This window comes from Globicephala melas, chromosome 8 (genome assembly GCF_963455315.2).
Source record: "Globicephala melas chromosome 8, mGloMel1.2, whole genome shotgun sequence".
Lineage (NCBI taxonomy): Eukaryota > Metazoa > Chordata > Mammalia > Artiodactyla > Delphinidae > Globicephala > Globicephala melas.
The window spans coordinates 107,985,695-107,993,354 of NC_083321.1; positions in this window are offsets into that span (position 1 = coordinate 107,985,695).

The following is a 7,660-nucleotide window of genomic DNA, read 5'->3' on the forward strand; positions in this document are numbered from 1 at the left end:
GTCTTTTTGATTTTAATTTCCCTAAGCTATAGGACCATAAGTGGAAGTGCCCTAGGCTCTGTTGCTTTGTTTTTTAGATGTTTCAGGAAACACCATACACTTCTCCCGAGTGGCTTTTGGCAATTTACATCCCGCCCATCAGCATAACAGGCTCCCAGTTCTCCATGGCCTGTCCTGCCTTTCTGGATTTTACACTTTTTTCCGATGGCCCTTTTGACCGGGGGGAAGTGACACTTCATTGTAGTGCAGTTTTCCTTTGCAAGATTGCTTGGTTGGCCAAAAAGGGCGTATGCGTTTTTTCCTGAATATATTCAGGAAAAAACGCATACGCCCTTTTTGGCCAAGTGCATCATTGTGGACGTTCTGCCTCTTTTCCTATGCTTTAAAAGCAATTCCAGTCTACCTCCTGAAATCGGTTTCCTGCAATTCTGCCCCGCTTTCAAGTCCTCTTGGCAGCCTTACTTCAGTATATTTTTGGACGATAGCTGTCATTTATAACTCTGCAGGTTTGTGAATTACAGTTCCCCTGAGCTCCTTTCTTCAACTCGCTTTCTTGTGAGCTGGCCGCAACACCACAGGATTGCTTCAGGCCCTAATCTGGTTCCGGCACGGCACGCTGAGCCTTTGGTTAATTGCTCTTCCTGGTGGGAAATGAGAGTTAAATTTGCCCGTCCAGACACCTCCAGCTAGTCTCTCATTGGTTCTCCCTATTCCTGTTCATCTTCCGCAGAAATTGCAAACTGGGCCAAACAGGAGGTTAAAGGCACTGACTCTCCAAGTCGGGAGAGTGTTAGTAAAGCGTCTGGAATGTTGCACCCGAGTACCAGGGGACAAGAATGGAGACAAATTTGAAGACGTCTCCCGATCACACGGTTGATCATACTCTGGGTTCCACATGCATGTTTTAGCTGAAGGAAGAATCCCTTAAACCTGGAGAGTTGAGACCCGTGGAATGGGTACCATGCAATATGACTTCAAAGGGTCTTCATTTGCTCACCGAACCTCTCCAATCCTATCACTGCTGTGTTTACGCCCCTGTACACACGCTTGATTCCCTTTCGGAGACATAGCAATCCATAGGTTTTAAGATACTTACTAGTCAGGTACATTCTTAGGCGTTTAATATGGGGTGTTGAGTCCATTTCGTTGAGCAAGGAGTAGCTCTTGTCTATTCCATATTTGGCTTAAGGAACTTACTCTGTGCTCATTTCAATCTCTGGTTTTATGCAGCACCGCAACTCACCTTTCCCCTTAAGCAAGCATAAGTTGGTTTTCTAAATTTGAGACCCTGTTCTGTTTTGTAATCCAGTTCCTGTGTAGCCAAGTTTACATTCCGTGTATTAGTGATATCTTATGATGTTTCTTTTTCTGTGTGACTTATTTCAGTTAGAATCATCATACCTGAATGCACTCTTCATGCTGCTACGGGCCTGATGACATAGATGTCATTGCTGAGTGATATTGCATTGTACGTAAGTACCACAACTTCTTCATCCATTTTTCACTTTCTGCGATATTGAACTTGTACCGTAAACGAGGTTCTTGTAAACAGAGTCGTCCCAAACTTTGGGGTGGCTGTGTCTTTTTGATTTTCATTTCCCTAAGCTATAGGACCATAAGTGGAAGTGCCCTAGGCTCTGTTGCTTTGTTTTTTAGATGTTTCAGGAAACACCATACACTTCTCCCGAGTGGCTGTTGGCAATTTACATCCCGCCCATCAGCATAACAAGGCTCCCAGTTCTCCATGGCCTGTCCTGCCTTTCTGGATTTTACACTTTTTTCAGATGGCCCTTTTGACCGGGGGGAAGTGAGACTTCATTGTAGTGCAGATTTCCTTTGCAAGCTTGCTTGGTTGGCCAAAAAGGGCGTATGCGTTTTTTCCTGAATATATTCAGGAAAAAACGCATACGCCCTTTTTGGCCAAGTGCATCATTGTGGACGTTCTGCCTCTTTTCCTATGCTTTAAATGCAATTCCAGTCTACCTCCTGAAATCGGTTTCCTGCAATTCTGCCCCGTTTTCAAGTCCTCTTGGCAGCCTTACTTCAGTATATTTTTGGACGATAGCTGTCATTTATAACTCTGCAGGTTTGTGAATTACAGTGCCCCTGAGCTCCTTTCTTCAACTCGCTTTCTTGTGAGCTGGCCGCAACACCGCAGGATTGCTTCAGACCCTAATCTGGTTCCGGCACGGCACGCTGAGCCTTTGGTTAATTGCTCTTCCTGGTGGGAAATGAGAGTTAAATTTGCCCGTCCAGACACCTCCAGCTAGTCTCTCATTGGTTCTCCCTATTCCTGTTCATCTTCCGCAGAAATTGCAAACTGGGCCAAACAGGAGGTTAAAGGCACTGACTCTCCAAGTCGGGAGAGTGTTAGTAAAGCGTCTGGAATGTTGCACCCGAGTACCAGGGGACAAGAACGGAGACATATTTGAAGACGTCTCCCGATCACACGGTTGATCATACTCTGGGTTCCACATGCATGTTTTAGCTGAAGGAAGAATCCCTTAAACCTGGAGAGTTGAGACCCGTGGAATGGGTACCATGCAATATGACTTCAAAGGGTCTTCATTTGCTCACCGAACCTCTCCAATCCTATCACTGCTGCGTGTATGCCCCTGTACACACGCTTGATTCTCTTTCGGATACATAGCAATCCATAGGTTTTAAGATACTTACTAGTCATGTACATTCTTAGGCGTTTAATGTGGGGTGTTGAGTCCATTTCGTTAAGCAAGGAGTAGCTCTTGTCTATTCCATATTTGGCTTAAGGAACTTTATCTGTGCTCATTTCAATCTCTGGTTTTATGCAGCACCCCAACTCACCTTTCCCCTTAAGCAAGCATAAGTTGGTTTTCTAAATTTGAGACCCTGTTCTGTTTTGTAATCCAGTCCCTGTGTAACCAAGTTTACATTCCGTGTATTAGTGATATCTTATGATGTTTCTTTTTCTGTGTGACTTATTTCAGTTAGAATCATCATACCTGAATGCACTCATCATGCTGCTATGGGCCTGATGACATAGATGTCATTGCTGAGTGATATTGCATTGTACGTAAGTACCAAAACTTCTTCATCCATTTTTCACTCTCTGCGATATTGAATTTGTACCGTAAACGAGGTTCTTGTAAACAGAGCCGTCCCAAACTTTGGGGTGGCTGTGTCTTTTTGATTTTCATTTCCCTAAGCTATAGGACCATAAGTGGAAGTGCCCTAGGCTCTGTTGCTTTGTTTTTTAGATGTTTCAGGAAACACCATACACTTCTCCCGAGTGGCTGTTGGCAATTTACATCCCACCCATCAGCATAACAAGGCTCCCAGTTCTCCATGGCCTGTCTTGCCTTTCTGGATTTTACACTTTTTTCAGATGGCCCTTTTGACCGGGGGGAAGTGAGACTTCATTGTAGTGCAGATTTCCTTTGCAAGCTTGCTTGGTTGGCCAAAAAGGGCGTATGCGTTTTTTCCTGAATATATTCAGGAAAAAACGCATACGCCCTTTTTGGCCAAGTGCATCATTGTGGACGTTCTGCCTCTTTTCCTATGCTTTAAATGCAATTCCAGTCTACCTCCTGAAATCGGTTTCCTGCAATTCTGCCCCGCTTTCAAGTCCTCTTGGCAGCCTTACTTCAGTATATTTTTGGACGATAGCTGTCATTTATAACTCTGCAGGTTTGTGAATTACAGTGCCCCTGAGCTCCTTTCTTCAACTCGCTTTCTTGTGAGCTGGCCGCAACACCGCAGGATTGCTTCAGGCCCTAAACTGGTTCCGGCACGGCATGCTGAGCCTTTGGTTAATTCCTCTTCCTGGTGGGAAATGAGAGTTAAATTTGCCCGTCCAGACACCTCCAGCTAGTCTCTCATTGGTTCTCCCTATTCCTGTTCATCTTCTGCAGAAATTGCAAACTGGGCCAAACAGGAGGTTAAAGGCACTGACTCTCCAAGTCGGGAGAGTGTTAGTAAAGCGTCTGGAATGTTGCACCCGAGTACCAGGGGATGAGAATGGAGACATATTTGAACACATCTCCCGATCACACGGTTGATCATACTCTGGGTTCCACATGCATGTTTTAGCTGAAAGAAGAATCCCTTAAACCTGGAGAGTTGAGACCCTTGGAATGGGTACCATGCAATATGACTTCAAAGGGTCTTCATTTGCTCACCGAACCTCTCCAATCCTATCACTGCTGCGTTTATGCCCCTGTACACACGCTTGATTCTCTTTCGGAGACATAGCAATCCATAGGTTGTAAGATACTTACTAGTCAGGTACATTCTTAGGCGTTTAATGTGGGGTGTTGAGTCCATTTCGTTGAGCAAGGAGTAGCTCTTGTCTATTCCATATTTGGCTTAAGGAACTTTATCTGTGCTCATTTCAATCTCTGGTTTTATGCAGCACCCCAACTCACCTTTCCCCTTAAGCAAGCATAAGTTGGTTTTCTAAATTTGAGACCCTGTTCTGTTTTGTAATCCAGTTCCTGTGTAGCCAAGTTTACATTCCGTGTATTAGTGATATCTTATGATGTTTCTTTTTCTGTGTGACTTATTTCAGTTAGAATCATCATACCTGAATGCACTCATCATGCTGCTACGGGCCTGATGACATAGATGTCATTGCTGAGTGATATTGCATTGTACGTAAGTACCACAACTTCTTCATCCATTTTTCACTTTCTGCGATATTGAACTTGTACCGTAAACGAGGTTCTTGTAAACAGAGCCGTCCCAAACTTTGGGGTGGCTGTGTCTTTTTGATTTTCATTTCCCTAAGCTATAGGACCATAAGTGGAAGTGCCCTAGGCTCTGTTGCTTTGTTTTTTAGATGTTTCAGGAAACACCATACACTTCTCCCGAGTGGCTGTTGGCAATTTACATCCCACCCATCAGCATAACAAGGCTCCCAGTTCTCCATGGCCTGTCCTGCCTTTCTGGATTTTACACTTTTTTCCGATGGCCCTTTTGACCGGGGGGAAGTGAGACTTCATTGTAGTGCAGATTTCCTTTGCAAGCTTGCTTGGTTGGCCAAAAAGGGCGTATGCGTTTTTTCCTGAATATATTCAGGAAAAAACGCATACGCCCTTTTTGGCCAAGTGCATCATTGTGGACGTTCTGCCTCTTTTCCTATGCTTTAAAAGCAATTCCAGTCTACCTCCTGAAATCGGTTTCCTGCAATTCTGCCCCGCTTTCAAGTCCTCTTGGCAGCCTTACTTCAGTATATTTTTGGACGATAGCTGTCATTTATAACTCTGCAGGTTTGTGAATTACAGTGCCCCTGAGCTCCTTTCTTCAACTCGCTTTCTTGTGAGCTGGCCGCAACACCGCAGGATTGCTTCAGGCCCTAATCTGGTTCCGGCACGGCACGCTGAGCCTTTGATTAATTCCCCTTCCTGGTGGGAAATGAGAGTTAAATTTGCCCGTCCAGACACCTCCAGCTAGTCTCTCATTGGTTCTCCCTATTCCTGTTCATCTTCCGCAGAAATTGCAAACTGGGCCAAACAGGAGGTTAAAGGCACTGACTCTCCAAGTCGGGAGAGTGTTAGTAAAGCGTCTGGAATGTTGCACCCGAGTACCAGGGGACAAGAACGGAGACATATTTGAAGACGTCTCCCGATCACACGGTTGATCATACTCTGGGTTCCACATGCATGTTTTAGCTGAAGGAAGAATCCCTTAAACCTGGAGAGTTGAGACCCGTGGAATGGGTACCATGCAATATGACTTCAAAGGGTCTTCATTTGCTCACCGAACCTCTCCAATCCTATCACTGCTGCGTGTATGCCCCTGTACACACGCTTGATTCTCTTTCGGATACATAGCAATCCATAGGTTTTAAGATACTTACTAGTCAGGTAAATTCTTAGGCGTTTAATGTGGGGTGTTGAGTCCATTTCGTTGAGCAGGGTGTAGCTCTTGTCTATTCCATATTTGGCTTAAAGAACTTTATCTGTGCTCATTTCAATCTCTGGTTTTATGCAGCACCCCAACTCACCTTTCCCCTTAAGCAAGCATAAGTTGGTTTTCTAAATTTGAGACCCTGTTCTGTTTTGTAATCCAGTTCCTGTGTAGCCAAGTTTACATTCCGTGTATTAGTGATATCTTATGATGTTTCTTTTTCTGTGTGACTTATTTCAGTTAGAATCATCATACCTGAATCCACTCATTATGCTGCTACGGGCCTGATGACATAGATGTCATTGCTGAGTGATATTGCATTGTACGTAAGTACCACAACTTCTTCATCCATTTTTCACTTTCTGCGATATTGAACTTGTACCGTAAACGAGGTTCTTGTAAACAGAGCCGTCCCAAACTTTGGGGTGGCTGTGTCTTTTTGATTTTCATTTCCCTAAGCTATAGGACCATAAGTGGAAGTGCCCTAGGCTCTGTTGCTTTGTTTTTTAGATGTTTCAGGAAACACCATACACTTCTCCCGAGTGGCTGTTGGCAATTTACATCCCGCCCATCAGCATAACAAGGCTCCCAGTTCTCCATGGCCTGTCCTGCCTTTCTGGATTTTACACTTTTTTCAGATGGCCCTTTTGACCGGGGGGAAGTGAGACTTCATTGTAGTGCAGATTTCCTTTGCAAGCTTGCTTGGTTGGCCAAAAAGGGCGTATGCGTTTTTTCCTGAATATATTCAGGAAAAAACGCATACGCCCTTTTTGGCCAAGTGCATCATTGTGGACGTTCTGCCTCTTTTCCTATGCTTTAAATGCAATTCCAGTCTACCTCCTGAAATCGGTTTCCTGCAATTCTGCCCCGCTTTCAAGTCCTCTTGGCAGCCTTACTTCAGTATATTTTTGGACGATAGCTGTCATTTATAACTCTGCAGGTTTGTGAATTACAGTGCCCCTGAGCTCCTTTCTTCAACTCGCTTTCTTGTGAGCTGGCCGCAACACCACAGGATTGCTTCAGGCCCTAATCTGGTTCCGGCACGGCACGCTGAGCCTTTGGTTAATTCCTCTTCCTGGTGGGAAATGAGAGTTAAATTTGCCCGTCCAGACACCTCCAGCTAGTCTGTCATTGGTTCTCCCTATTCCTGTTCATCTTCCGCAGAAATTGCAAACTGGGCCAAACAGGAGGTTAAAGGCAGTGACTCTCCAAGTCGGGAGAGTGTTAATAAAGCGTCTGGAATGTTGCACCCGAGTACCAGGGGACGAGAACGGAGACATATTTGAAGACGTCTCCCGATCACACGGTTGATCATACTCTGGGTTCCACATGCATGTTTTAGCTCAAGGAAGAATACCTTAAACCTGGAGAGTTGAGACCCGTGGAATGGGTACCATGCAATATGACTTCAAAGGGTCTGCATTTGCTCACCGAACCTCTCCAATCCTATCACTGCTGCGTGTATGCCCCTGTACACACGCTTGATTCTCTTTCGGAGACATAGCAATCCATAGGTTTTAAGATACTTACTAGTCAGGTACATTCTTAGGCGTTTAATGTGGGGTGTTGAGTCCATTTCGTTGAGCAAGGAGTAGCTCTTGTCTATTCCATATTTGGCTTAAGGAACTTACTCTGTGCTCATTTCAATCTCTGGTTTTATGCAGCACCCCAACTCACCTTTCCCCTTAAGCAAGCATAAGTTGGTTTTCTAAATTTGAGACCCTGTTCTGTTTTGTAATCCAGTTCCTGTGTAGCCAAGTTTACATTCCTTGTA